Genomic DNA, 15,618 nt, shown 5'->3' on the forward strand with positions numbered 1-15,618 from the left:
ATGAGGCTGTGTATTTCTCCTTAATGTAGAGCACAATACCCCTGCCTTTCCTCCCTGTCCTGTCCCTCCTGTACAGCCTATAGCCCTTGATATTCACCACGCAGTCATGCGTTGGGTCCCACCACATTTCAGTGAGCCCCACTATGTCTGGGTTGGTGTCAGCTAGCAGGAGGGTAAGTTCCTCCTCCTTGTTTCCCATACTACGATCATTTGTGTAGAGGCATTTGAGGCCTCCTGTGGATGTGTGCACTGGCCCCCTAATCACAGCATTGCCCTGACCCCTGTTGCTTACCTGTGTATATGTTCCGCTTGTCGGTCTAGGCTGGGCTGTACTTGTGAGTGCTGCTTGGTTTAGCAGTCCAAGGTTTCCTCCTCCCTCATCTTTCCCTTCCCCCGATAAGCCTAGTTTAAAGCCAGCTGGAGGAGATCCGCCAACCTAGAAGAAAACACACACTTACCTTTAGGGGAAAGGTGGAGCCCATCCCACAGCATGTCTCTCGTCATGATGTGCGGGTCGTTGTCAAGGAAGCCACAGCCCGCCTCAAGGCACCATTCCCGAAGCCGCCCGTTGGTCTTGAAAGTGCACGTTTCATGTTGTCTTCCACGTCTGCTCACTGGTAGAACAGAAGAGAATACCACCTGTGAACTATCTCCTTCAGCACACCCCCCAGAGCATTGTATGCTTAGGGACAACCAACATGGGTTCATCAGTGGAAGGTCCTGTCAGACCAACCTGGTGGCCTTTTACGATCAGATCACCAGATCGTTAGACGCAGGGGTTGCAGTGGATATAATCTTCCTGGACTTCCAGAAGGCTTTTGACACTGTCTCTCACCCCGTTCTCATTAAGAAACTGGGGGGCTGTGGTGTAGACACCCACACAGTCAAATGGGTCGCCAACTGGCTGAAGGGCCGCACCCAGAGGGTGGTAGTAGATGGGTCCTTCTCAACCTGGAAGGACATGGGCAGTGGGGTTCTGCAGGGCTCGGTCCTTGGGCCCACACTGTTCAACATCTTCATCAGTGATTTGGACAAGGGGGTAAAAAGCACCTTGTTCAAATTTGCTGATGACACTAAGATGTGGGGGGACGTGTGTACATTGGAAGGATGCAACAGGCTACAATCAGACCTTGACAGGTTACAAGGGTGGGCGGACGAGAATAGGATGGGTTTCAACACAGACAAGTGCAAGGTGATGAACCTGGGGAGGAACAACTGGCACCATACCTACAGGTTGGGGAACTCCCCTCTTGTCAGCACGGAGGTGGAAAGGGATCTGGGGGTCATCATGGACTCCAAGATGAACATGGGCCGGCAGTGTGGAGAGGCAGTCAGGAAGGCCAGCCGCACCTTGGCATGCATCCACAGATGCATCTTGAGCAGGTCCAAGGAGGTGATCCTCCCCCTCTTTTCGGCACTGGTCAGGCTGCAGCTGGAGTACTGCGTCCAATTCTGGGCACCGCACTTCAAGAGGGATGTCGACAGCATGGAGAGGTTCCAGAGGAGGGCCACTCGTATGATCAGGGGACAGCAGGCCAGGCCCTATGAGGACAGGCTGCGGGACCTGAACCTGTTCAGCCTCCAAAAGAGAAGGCTGAGGGGGGATCTTGTGGCCTGTTACAAACTAGTCAGAGGGGACCAGCAGACATTGGGGGAGTCCCTGTTTCCCCGAGCACTGCCAGGAGTGACCAAGAATAACGGTCACAAGCTGGCAGAGGGTAGATTTAGGTTAGATATCAGGAGGCACTACTTCACAGTCAAGGCGGCTAGGGTCTGGAACCAGCTTCCAAGAAAAGTGGTGCAGGCTCCTACCCTGGGGGTGTTTAAGAGGAGGTTACATGAACATCTTGCTGGGGTCATTTGACCCCAGTATTCTTTCCTGCCATGGCAGGGGGTCGGACTAAATGATCTGCTCAGGTCCCTTCCGACCCTACAAACTATGAAACTATGTAGTCTGCCATCAGGTGATCAGGGCTTCTTCTGGCTGCATCATTAGTACCCATATGGATTAGGACCATGGGATAGTAATCGGTGGGCTGGATCACGGCCTGGATCATCCCCGTTACATCATGAATCTTTGCTCCGGGTAGGCAGTAGACCTCACGTGTCGAGGGGTCCTGGCGACAGATGGGGCCCTCTGTACCTCTCTGGATGGAGTTGCCTATGACGATCACTCGACACTTTCTCCTCTGGGACTGCTTAACTCCTTTGGTCTGTTTGGAGCACGGAGAGTGTGGAGTTGCCTCCTCTCTGGTTGCCTCCTCTCCCTCCTTCTCCTCCAGTGTTGCCAGGGCCTCGTACCTGTTCTCCAGCCGGACTGGAGGAACTGGTACTGCTGTGTTATGAGCAGCCCTGGTTCCGGAGGTAACCACTTGCCACTCTGCAGTGGAGGGCACTTCCCAGGGTGTTTCTTTCTTGGGTGTGTGGCCCTGCAGGGAAAGGAAATAGCTGTCAATTTCTTCCTCCACCTCCCTGATTCTCCTCAGCTTGCTAACCTGCTCCTGGAGCTCCCTAATCTGTACCTCCAGGGCCTTAAGGTGGGCACCTGCAGGACAGGTGTGGGGGTCTCCAATCCCTGCCCCCCTGGGCCTTGCTGGGCAACACCCACAGGCCAGGGGGTGGGGGCAATGCCAGCTCCCCCATGGGCTCTGTCTGGGTGGAGGCTTCAGACAAGCCCCAGGTAGGCTACTCCACATCAATACCATCATAGGAATTGCTGCTTGTTTTTAGCTCAGTGCAGTGGCTTTGCCCTGCCCTAGTAAGAGTCTCCCTCCTGGCCCTTCCTGCTCGCCCACCAGCATGAACGCTGATGCAAATGCTGCGTTCTCTGTTCACGCGGCCCAGCTCGGGAGTGCAGCTCCCTACCGGCTCAGCTAAGAGGGATCCGGGGGCTTCCCCTCCAGATCTGGCTCAGCTGTGTCCGGTCCCTCTGCCCACTTACCTTAGGGGGATCAGCTGTTGCTGTCCCCACTGCTGGCTCTGGTGCTGCTGCGTCCACCTGGTCTGGTAAGGGGGCACACGTGCATGCAGGACACACGTGTGCCTGGATCCCTCCTCTCCCCACTGCTCCTGGCTCCTGAGTGCATTTGTGTCAAGTATATAGAGGTGATTACATAGTGCCACAAAATGAAGCCTTACTCTTGTATATTGTGGAAGGGGGCAGAGGGGTGTGAGGGGGCATGGAGGGTGAGTATGGGGTTTGTGGGGGTACGTGTGTATATGCATGTGTGTATGTGGGGTGTGGGGGAGGGTGTGGGTGAGTATAGGGTTTGTTTGGATGTGTGGGTGGGTGGGTGTGGGGTAGGGTGTGTGTGTGTGTATGTGGTGGGGTGTGGGTGGGTATGGGGTTTTGTGGGAAGATGTGTTTGTGGAGACATGTGGGTGGGTATGGTGTGTGGGGAGGCTTTGGGTATGTGGGGGTGTGGAGTGTGTGGAGGGGGAAGGTGGCTAGGGGTGTGGGTGTGGGGTGTACATGGGGGGTGTTGGGTGCATGTGTATTGTGAGTTGTATGTGTGGGACCCCCCTACAACCCCTCCCCCACATTGTGCATAGCCCCTGCTGCCAGAAGAAGCAGCAGGTGGAACACCTTAGCGGTATGTCATCCCAGTGAGCCTCAGGACTGCACATGGCCAGGGCACTGGCTCCACTGCACAAGGCTTACGTGCCCAACCTCCACACTACTGGGGGAATCCCCATGCAATGAAGCCAACAGTGCATGTCATGAATCTCGACCAGTGTGGCAGGGAGAGGTGTGGAGGCTGGCTGGTTCCATAGCATTGAGCTCCCTGCCATTCCCCATGGTAGTAGGGAATGTCAGGGAGCAGTGAGTAGGGTGGGCTACTGGCTCCATTGTCCAGGGCTCTCCCTGGAGGTGGGCAGCTTGGGCAGAGAATCCAGAAACTGCATGCAGGCCCCATGCGATAGAGCCAGGTGGACCCTGCACCCCTGCTGGCTTCGGTTCCACACTGTTGCTGGCCTGCTCTAGGTCCCCACTGGCCCCAGTCCCAGGGAATTGGCATAGGCCACAAGCTTCTGCCCAGCTGTTGCTTGGCTCCTTCCTGCCACCACCACTTCCCCCGCCTGCTGCAGCTGCTGCCCTTTCCCTGTCCCTCCCCTCCCCTCCCTTCCACTTATTCTACCACCTGCTGCCACTGCTGCCACCATTTCTGCCCCCGCACCTGCCACCAGTTCCCGCCACTGTTGCTGCCCTTCCCCCAACCTGCTGCTGTTTTTCTATCTGCAGAGCTGGGGGCAGGGCCATCCTGTGGATGAGGGTGGGAGTGTCCCTGCAGGAGTGAATGGGGCTCGACCCCATGTGACCACAGCAGGGGCAGCTTGGGGCTGGGCCAGATACAGTGAATTGGGAAGGGGAGGGGGCACATAAAACAAACCATATCGAGATAAAAGCAACATTAAATGAATACAGCATTGAATACAGCATTGCATTGTCTTCTTAGTGAGATCAGACATGCCATATTAATAAAAGAAACACAAGAAAATTTGTGTGACACCACATGAGCACCCCAAAATAGGGTGGAGTTCATGACAACAGCTTCTCCTATAACCTCAAATTTCTAATTCTATGCCCCTTCCTCAGTCAAAACCCCCAGACCTCACATCACTACTGACCTCATACTAATTCTGCCCCTCAGACCCTATCTCTGCTTTTGAGGCCCCCATGGTGAGGGAGGGAGTGGGGCAGGGGCTGGGGTGAATGGGACCCTAGGGCTGGGGTGGGTCATGTGACAGAGCTGTTTGGTGGCTTATCCAGACATGGGGGTGGGGGAGGTGGCTCTCTGCTGTTGCACACACCCCAGGATTTGTGCCCAGGGCAGAGGTGGGCTGCCCTCTATGGGTTGGGGCTCTTTGCCTTGCTGCCAGGTGGGCAGGGGACATGTGGTACAGCCAGTGCATGGCTCCAAGGGCAAAGCCAGCAGGATGCAGCACCCCAAGCCCACATGTTTTTTGGATTATCTGGGGCTTTGGAAAAGTCTAGGTCCCCAGTGGTCAGGGCTGGCAGGATCAGCAGGAAGTCTGATCTCTGGAAATACTGACAGGACTCTCAGAGGTGACCTGATGAGAGGGTAAAAAACTGAACTTGTCTTTGTGCTGTCTTCAAACTCCATGGCTCCATGGCCATGCTCCATGGCCAGTTTCTTGGCCACCAGGGAGCAACTCTCAGGGTAGCCTGTGGATCAGTTTCTGATAGCTGGAAGCTCCAAAAAATTAGGAAAGCCAATTAGAATTTAGAGAGTAGGGTCTAAAAATCACTTTATTCTTTGAATTTAAGACATTTGGCAGCCATGTAACACTACACACTAGGACAGGGATTCAAAAAAACAGAAGACAGAAGGAAAAAAATCCAAATGTTGTCTTTTTCAGAAAACAAGTGCACAATGAGATCAGTTTAAAACTGGTTTAAAGGGCTTTAAAAAATGCACCAAATCTTTAGAGACTCACAACAACATTTTCTGGGTTGGTAACACTGGATAGGAAACTTTATCATTCAGGATCAGCTGCAGGACTGCAGCTCCTCCATCAATAAATCTAACAAGTTTCACAATTAATTGTAATTTTACCATCAACACATAAAAAAAGGTATGGTCAAAAACTGATCACACCTTATATGCTAAGGCCAAGTCTTAAATTGCACATGTATTATGTATTATTCAGTATTTTAGGTCCATATTCTGTTTGCCCAACAGAGCTCCACAGATCAATACCAAAGAAATAGAAGTTATTTGTGGAAATGAACTAAACTTCTGGGAATTAACTGCTATGAGTTTTTAATCCAAATTTATTAATGGGAATATTCATTTGTAAACATAAGATGGAGAGTTTAGTTCCTGTGTTGGGGGTGGGGGTTGTTTTTTTAAAATGCTCTAATAATTCCCATTTCTGATATTATGAGAGTTTAATCTATGTTATGCTGATAATCTGTTTATAAAGCTTACAAAAAAAAGGATTTTTTTAAGAAGAAGTAGTCACTCATGAAACTACCTCAGAGAATGGTGATATAATTTATATAATGGTGGGGTGACCCATGTGGCCCTTGACAGTTCACCAAATCTCATTAACCAGTTCTCCACCTGAAGTAATTGCCTGCCCCTGGGTTAAACCCTCAGAGGCCGTATGCAGCATGTGGACAGCCAGTTATGTTTTACACTACATCTTTTTGCAACCTGAATTCCAAGAAACAGTTGCCTGAAGCAATGATTTTGGCTGGTTAGTTATCCTAAAGTGTTAGGTCATGAGTGAATTCTCATGATCAGGGCCTTTTCTGATACAAGTAAAGTCAATATCAATAACTGTTATAAAATGCTGAAATCCTTTCATATGCTATTTTACTTCTTCAAGAGCACGAGTGGTAAGAAACAACAGTCTTCATAGTATTTTCTCTTCACTGGACCTCATGTGAAAACATACTATATATCTATGTGCAAATGCTTCAGGGTGGGTTTATGCTGGAGCAATTTATTCTAGAGTAAACCTACCCTGGGCGGGTGTCTACACATGTGGGGAAGCAGGAGCAGTCTGCTCCCATCCCCTCTGGCCCTGAACTGGCCCCCTGCAGCAGCCAGGGGGAGCTCTAGGCTCCCCCTGGGTGCTAGCCCAGGGACTGGCAGGGAGCACGGGGCCTGGAGACAGCTGTCTCCTGACAGAGGCTGGGAGAACATCCCAGTTTGTGCAGAACTCAGTTATGCTGAAGTTACAAACACAGGGAACTTGTTGGCACCTGAATTCCAGCTCTTTTGTTCCCAACTGCCTGTCTCTAATGCCCATAATCAGAACCAAACTTAAAAGGAGAGCTGTGTAGCAGGCAAAACTGATTCCTAGAAGCATTGAATGGAACCTTTTTATGAATCAGTCTGCCTTTCGTCTCTTTCTGTGCTCTGCATGTAGCTGGGAGGGGTGACACCTGAGAGCTTGGGCTACTTAAGGTGGACCCTTAGTATTCAAATTGAATACTAGTGGGTGCATCTACACAGGCACACATCCAGGAGGGGCCAGCAGAGGACTGCATGCTTAGGGGCAACCAACATGGGTTCATCAGTGGCAGGTCCTGTCAGACCAACCTGGTGGCCTTTTACGATCAGATTACCAGATCATTAGATGCAGGGGTAGCAGTGGATATAATCTTCCTGGACTTCCGGAAGGCACTCGACACTGTCTCTCACCCCGTTCTCATTAAGAAACTGGGGGGCTGTGGTGTAGACACCCACACAGTCAAATGGGTCACCAACTAGCTGGAGGGCCGCACCCAGAGGGTGGTAGTGGATGGGTCCTTCTCAACCTGGAAGGACGTGGGCAGTGGGGTCCCCCAGGGCTCGGTCCTCGGGCCCGCACTGTTCAACATCTTCATCAGTGATTTGGACAAGGGGGTAAAAAGCACCTTGTTCAAATTTGCTGATGATACTAAGATGTGGAGGGATGTGGGCATATTAGAAGGAAGCAACAGGCTACAATCAGACCTAGACAGTTACAAGGGTGGGTGGACGAGAATAGAGTGGGATTCAACACAGACAAGTGCAAGGTGATGCACCTGGGGAGGAACAACCGGCACCATACCTACAGGTATGTACTGCATCATCTGTGTGGTGCAAGTTTATCTTTAGCTACTACGTTGTGGTAGAGATGTGCTATATTGAGGAAGCATGTTGCTACAGTGATACAGCTGCAGCATCGTGGTTTTTGCCTGTCCCTTCCCCCCCCCCCCCGATACTACATTGTCATAGCACATTGTTATGGCAATGTAGCATCTCATAGATGTGCCCAGCCTAGTGTAGCCTAAGGCTTCCCCATGAGTCCAAGAGGACAATGGTACAAGGCTTTTCTAGCTACCAGTACCCCTTGAACTCCTCCTACAGATTATATTTTAGTGCAAAACTCTTAAGTAACACTGAGGTTACTATTTTGGATTTGTCTGTTAATGGGTATTTCCCCTTCATGAGTTGGGTGTCCCTTTCTTTCCTCTTTGCAACTACTATACTTGAGATTGGGAATCTTGGGTCATAATAGTTTTCTATGTGAGGATTCTGGGGAAAAAAAAATCATCCTTTCCTACATCGTTCTGCTATTTACTGTATTGTTTAAATTTAAATTCACCAAGCACCTACTTTTCATTTAACCGAACACTTAAATGTACCATAAAATTACGTATAATGTGGTACATGGACGATCTAGTTAATACAAACAAAAGCCCTCTCCTTTTTGCAATAGACAGCCCTACAATCTGTAACTGTAGCTTGTCACATCCGTAGTGAACTCATTTTGGATTCCCCAGTGCTGGAACCATGACATTCAGAGGCTGTTTTGCTGATGAAATGTGTTAATACTTTACCATATATAGCTACTCATGATGGATTGCTCTGGCATTCACTGTAAGAATGTTAACCAGGATGATGAACCCATTTGGTGTTAATGTCGATGTAATATATAGCTCCTTGGAAATTTCATTGTCATTTCACATTCGTTTAGAAAATTATTTTACAAAAGAGTTTTTAACTAATGTTTTAATGTTTGAGAATTAGCAAACAAGCCCTATTGTCTTATAGTTGTCACTTCTGCTCAAACATGTAGTAGTTCTGTTTACTGCTTGGCCAGCTTTTACCAGATTCCAAGAATCAAAACGTATGTTTTTTCTCTTATTAATTCAATGTGATTTGTTTCTTTTACATCATTCACTATTTAAAAGGCATGTCCAGAAATCCCAGCCAAAGCCTCCTTACCATACATCCACCACTACACTGTATTTGACCATTATTCTTGACCCTGGGACAGTCATGCAATTGAAGTGAATGTTGTGGGAGTATAATGATGAGCCTTGCACACTGTACAATTTCAGCTCAAATTATGTCAAGGTGCAAGTCTCAGATAAATGGGAAGAGCCTGACATCTGAATTTTTAGTAGTCTGAGAGTAAAAGGTTCAGTCTAACTGCAGGTAAAAAGCTAAGACATTAGAGTTAATTTGGCTACAGAAACTGGTGGGCCTTAAACACAGTGGATCATCTAAAAGTGGACTCCTGACCCCTTTTTTGACCTTGTGTTGTTGTTGTTGTAACAAGTTTCTCAATTGAAATGAATTGTGTGGAATGACCCAAAGGTAACAACCATTTTTTCAGCAACATGGCTACTTTCTGCTGGGCTGCTGATAGTTCATGGACAGAAAATAGGGATCATCTAGTGGTACAGAGTGAGTGCAATAGCTCTCATTTACCTGAGGCAATCAAATGGGGCATAAATTGTTCCAACACTCAATCAACGTAGCTTCTAAAAATGTCCTTTATTTTTGTTTGGATTTGTCTAACTTTGCCTTATAGCCATTGTATCTTGCTGTGTCTTCATCTGCTCAGTGTGGACCCCCCCGACATGCTCTTGAAGAAAAGTCACCTCTGTGACAAGCTAAACAGTTACTTCTAAGAGTTGTTCACTCTAAGAAATGCTTTCCATGCCTTTATTCATTTTTTAAATCTTGTCTCTGAAATATTTGCACTTTTTCAACAACCTTCTTGAATGATAAACTTCAGAACTGGACATGGGAATCCCATTAGTTGGTGCCCTAGTGCCAAATACAAAGGTAATATAATCTCTGTTGCTACTTGATATTCTTCACTTTACACATACAACGGTCATATTAAAAATGCTCTGCTAGCATCAGGATGGGATATCATGCTCAGCTAATTATTCACCATTACCACCAAGAATTTTTCTAAATATTATCTTGCTTCCCACAGTAGCAGGAACTTAACCTGCTTTCTTAGTTCCTAAGTGTATGACGTCTTTCCCTTGGGTTATATTGAAATGCATATTGTTTGCCAGCTCCCCACTTAGGAAGCAAACTAGATTACCCTGTATCAGTGACTTTTGCTTTCTAGTACTCACTAGTTTTCAAAAATATTCACTAATTCAGAGATTATTGTTAATGATTTCATGTTGTTTTTCAGGCCATTGATAAAAAATGTTAAATGACATAAGATTTAAATATATTTTATTAGATGCCTAAAAGTTACACTCCTGCTAGAGAAAGAAGGCTACTTACACCCAGCATAGCTTAGAACCCAATATAGCTTAGAAAAGAAAGCAACTATGAAAATAAATATAGAGTAGAACTCCCATAGAAACAGAGATTTTTTCAGCTCTTCTAGTTCCTTATGTAAAATGTGTGGTACTAAGTCAAATGCCTTATAGATATCTAAGCATACTGCATCCACACTGTTTACCATTATCAATCAAAAGTTTCAGTCTTCAACATATCATGTAAACTTGACAGAATGTATTTTCCATAAGCTTATATTAATTAGCATTATTTAGATTACTAACCTTTAATTCTTTATGAATTGAGTGCCACATCACTGACTTCATTATTTTGCCTTGAATCAATGCTGTCAAACCAACCTGTCGTCTTCCTGTAAGACATAAGCTTTCTTCTAGTTCTCTGGAACTTACCCAATATTCCAAGAGGTATTGAAAGTTAACTTCAGTGGTCCAGAAAACTTTCAACCAAGTCCTCTAAACTCTGGGAGGCAAGCTAATTGGAAATGCTTGGTAAAACTCTCTGACTTCAGTAGTTGCTGTTTTACTTCCTCCTGATTAATTTTGGAATGGTAAATACGTTACTCCGCAAACATCTGTCCTTTTCCAAAATACACAACAGAAATATTTATTGAACATTTCTAATTTTGTGGAATTATTTTTATATAATGGCTCAATATTATTATTAAGATTTTATTTTAATATTCTATTTAAAATTAATATTTAATATTTTAATATACTTAAAAATAAAACAAACACCCCCAAATCTACCAGCCTTTTTTCTGTTTTTAACTCTGATATCCAGAGATTTCTGGATAATTAGCACACGTCAGAGCAGTCTCAGTTGAGTCTGCTATGAGTCTGCTGGAATGTGCTAATTAGCACACTCCAGCATCGTGTGTTCACTGTCTCTGTACTTCAAAATGCCAGTGGGGGCTCTTTAACTAAACTCATCAAATAAGCTTTAAAGTGCCCCCACTGCCATTTTGAATACATGTGACACTGCAGGTGTTTTAATAAGAGCAGCTCTCAGAGCAGCCCCCTATTCCATAGCACGTGTATAGACACCCTTTGTGTCCCTTTGCTTGTCTTACTAGTTTTCTAAAATTCATACCTACTAATGTAATTCTATTGCTAACAACTTACCTTTTTCCTTTTTATTATTATACATTTATTTTGATAGTTGCTTCCTTTTTTCCTAAGCTATGTGGTGTTTTTTAAAGTAGCTTTCTTTCTTGATTTCATAGATTTCATAGATTTCATAGACATTAGGGCTGGAAGGGACCTCGGGAGATCATCGAGTCCAGCCCCCTGCCCAAAGGGCAGGAAGTCAGCTGGGGTCATAGGATCGCAGCAAGATAAGCATCCAATTTACTCTTGAAGGTGTTCAATGTAGGTGCTTGAACCACCTCCGCTGGCAGACTGTTGCAGACCTTGGGGGCTTGGACAGTAAAGAAATTCTTCCTTATGTCCAGCCTGAAACGGTCTTGCAGGAGTTTGTGACCGTTCGACCTCATCATCCCTAGGGGCGCTCTGGTGAACAAACGTTCCCCCAGATCCTGGTGGTCACCCCTGATAAACTTATAGGTGGCCATCAGATCACCCCTGAGCCTGTGCTTTTCCAGGCTAAAGAGTCCCATGGCTCTCAGCCTGTCATCATAAGATCTGTTTTCCTGACCTCTGATCATGCGCGTGGCTCTCCTCTGGACTCTCTCAAGCTTCTCCACATCCTTTTTGAATTGTGGAGCCCAAAACTGGACACAGTACTCCAGCTGCAACCTCACCAAGGCCGAGTACAAGGGGAGAATGACGTCCCGGGATTTTCTCGAGAAGCATCTATGGATGCAAGCCAGCGTTTTGGTCGCTTTACTAGCCGCAGCATCGCATTGCAGGCTCATGTTCATCTTGTGGTCAATGATGACCCCCAAGTCTCTTTCTTCTGTAGTGCTATCCAACGTAGCACTGCCGAGCCTATAAGGAAGCTGCAGGTTTTTCCTCCCAAGGTGGAGAACCTTGCATTTTTTGGTGTTAAACACCATCAGGTTCTCGTCTGCCCATTTGCTGAGCTTGTCCAGGTCAGCCTGGATCACCCGCCTATCTTCTGGCGTGGATACTTTGCCCCAAAGTTTGGTGTCATCGGCGAACTTGGCCAGTCCACTCCTGACTCCAATGTCCACATCATTAATGAAGATGTTGAACAGTATGGGTCCCAGGACAGAGCCTTGAGGGACCCCACTGGTCACAGGGCACCACGATGAGTGACTGCCATCAATTACAACCCTCTGGGTCCCACCACATTGATAGAATGACTTAAGTGCTTACAGATTTCCACTTAGCATTCACATAATTTTGTTTGTTTGTCTGGATGACATGACTCATAATTTTTTTCAGCTATGTGAAACTAACCCTTAACAGGACCAGGGGCATATATTGCTAGTTGGTACCATGGTTTGTTTACACTAAACAAATGTAACCACTAATTTTAAATTCTATGGTCCAATAAAAATCCCCTCATCTTGGATGTTACTTTTCTCAGATTAGAAAGATTCCTTCAAAATTTTTTAGAAATGTATAGGTTGTTTTAGTACTGGCAATGGAAGACCTTCAGCATTTGTCACTCAAACTGAAATTCTCCAAGATAACACAGATTTTCCCCTACTTGATATGGAAAGGTACTTTGATTGTTTTTGACTAGGGGGCTCAATATGTGCCAGATTAAAGTAGTTATCACAGGACTCTTAGAATATATCAGCATGCCAAGCTTTTCCAAAGTGTAAGTCTGAATAGAGATGTCATAATTGTGCCTCATCTATGTATGCCAAAAACAAAAAGTCTTCATTTCTGCTAAAAAAAAAGACTTTTTAATACTTTTTTTCTTATTTTCATGAATATATTTTAAGTTTTTCTAAAAGGGGGAAATATATTTTCATTTTCATCTAAATACTCTTTCTTGAAAATTTGATGTTGCCTGTCTCTTATGAATATTAATGGATATTCTAAGTCTAGTACAGAGCAAATAATTCAATTTAAACCACATTCATGCCTCTTTTATATTCCCTTTCCTCAAAGGGAACAGGAAGCTGCACTACTATGAGTAGTCACAAAAGGCACATTTTAAAGTAAAATGCTGAAAAAATCAAAAGAGGATTTCAAACCATAGGCTTGCTTGTAAGTCTCAATTTGCATTTTTTAGGTTAGTTACATAACCCATTCTGGTAGATTACATACATAATATTGGGAAAGTGAAGCTGCCTGTAGACATGCCAGTTTGCGTTCTAATTAGAATGCATTGGAGCAGACTTGATTAATTGACTCTGCTCCACATTCTAATTAGAATGAGCCAGCAGTGTCTTACCATCACGTCTTAAGCTCTCCCACATATTAAAGTGGCCATGGGGATGCTTTAACTAAGTTAAAGTGCCCTATGGACATTTTAAAATGTGTGTGTGTATATGTGTGCGGGGGGGGACTTAACAGTGCACAACAGTGAGCCATTTTAATTAAAGCAACTATTGGGGAACAGCTCTAATTAAAATAGCCTTTTCCTACCCCCAAGCACATGTATAGGCACCCTAAATGACCAACCCAGAATGATGACAATATTCCCAACAAAATAGTTATAAAGTTAACTAGCAAAGACTAATTATTCACTTAAAAACTCATTAATCATTTTAAATAACTCATTAGTGGTTTTCAGTAAGAAACTGTTAGGAATTTTATTATTTTACAAATATTTCATGAATGAAAAATAAAACAATAACAACAAGAACAAAATATGCTTTTTGAGATCTATTCACTCAGCTCCATCCCATGACTAATAAAAAGGAGAAAAATAAAAATAGCCACATAGCGTACCTTCTTGTGCATAATTCCTAATTTTGGTGACAGCTTCTCATTTGAAGATCCTCAATGTACCTGCATAGAAAGGAGGATCCAAACATACCTGTTCTCTTTTGGGAGATTATCAGTGAGAGAAGTAACTCTCCTGACACATGTAACTGACCTAACTTTATTAGGCTGATTACTTCATAGCAAGGACATGCCACTTGGTGGCAAAGCCAGCGGTGGAGCACATTCTTTGGCTGTGCTGCTAGCTAGCAAGTGGTTCTCCTGTGTGGAGACTGGGTAATGGAGACCTCATTTAAAGTGGAAAAAAGGACACTACCAGGCGCTTATTTGGCCAGTGTTCCAAACTTTTCATTTACATGAATCATGACAGAGCCTGCTGGGAAAAAAATAACCCTTGTCATTTGCAGCAAGGAGGCTGTATCAGACGTGCAAATATAGACAGAGACAAAAGCAAATATGGAACTACGGAAAAAGCTTATTGAGCATCACACCCCATGAGTTACATAAGGGATTGTGGGGATTCTGCACGCTGCTCAACAAAGTATAGGGGCCAGGCCCTCGCTGGAGAAGCTTCTTTGCTTTATACCAGCTAAGGTTGTAGTTCTGTAACATTTGTGAGGTGTCAGGTTGCTAAGAATTTTTTCCTTTCATGAAATATGCCTGGTTAATATGTGCAAGTGTGTTCTTTAATAAAAGTAATGTCTGCCAAAATAAATGACCAAAGTGCATTTTATGATGCTTTATTTTTTATTTTCCCCTTCTGGACATTAACTACTCAGGTTGTGAGAGTTACTGATTCATAAATAAGGCAAGAGTTATTCTAAATTCTAACCATGAACTTAAATCAGGCTCTGTCAAATTATCAGTTTTTCCTTTGTATTCATGTGTGAAGATGACAGATTTCCACCTTTGAAAACTAACTTTTGTTTTGTGAAAAGCTCCTAGGGAGAGCTAGAAATGACTTCCCACCTCTTCAACCTGTGAAAATATGACCTCCCTTGATTTTTACTTTTAATAATAACTTTGTTGCACTGCTATGCTGGTTAATGCGAGTCAACCAGGCAGCTAGTTTAATTTTGGATGGCTGCTAAGTTTTGGATGGTCCTCAAACATTTCCCTGAGCAATGACAAATTTTCAGAATATTCAAGAAACATAATTTGGATGCCTGTTTAATGTGAACTTATAAATGCCCTTCTTTTTAAATGCTGTCAGTGATGTCTCCCTGCCGAAGGAAACTATGGAGAAGGGAATGTTGAAAAACTGCCAGCTTATACTCAGTTGGGATATGACTGAGGTGATAATAGTTGTTAGAAGGAAATTTTTTAAGGAGGTAGAAGGAGCTGTGATCACTTCTCAGCAGAAGGCAATTTTCAAGGGGATGTTTATTCTGGAGTCCTGTTGGATTTACCAATATTCACTGAAGTTTGTATACTAACAGTGGACCAAGATGCCTTTTTTCAGCTTTGTTTAATCAAGAAACTATGGCTAACTGCTCAGACGTTGCCTTTGTTACACAGCTTTGTTACATCAAGTTCCTTCTAGACGACCGAAGTACTGTAAGGACAACCAGAGATTAAATATAGTTCCAAACACAGCAGCCTGCTTACCATTGCACGTGAAGGGAACAGATGAAAACATGCTATATATTATATTACCATTTTAGAATCTGCAGTAGCTATCAATCCAATTCCATATTTATTTCAGCTGATCTGCCCAAGCAGTAGTGGAGGCATGT

The sequence above is a fragment of the Crocodylus siamensis genome, chromosome 3, assembly GCF_052110815.1.
Source record: "Crocodylus siamensis isolate JL-2025a chromosome 3, ASM5211081v1, whole genome shotgun sequence".
NCBI classification, from domain to species: Eukaryota; Metazoa; Chordata; order Crocodylia; family Crocodylidae; genus Crocodylus; species Crocodylus siamensis.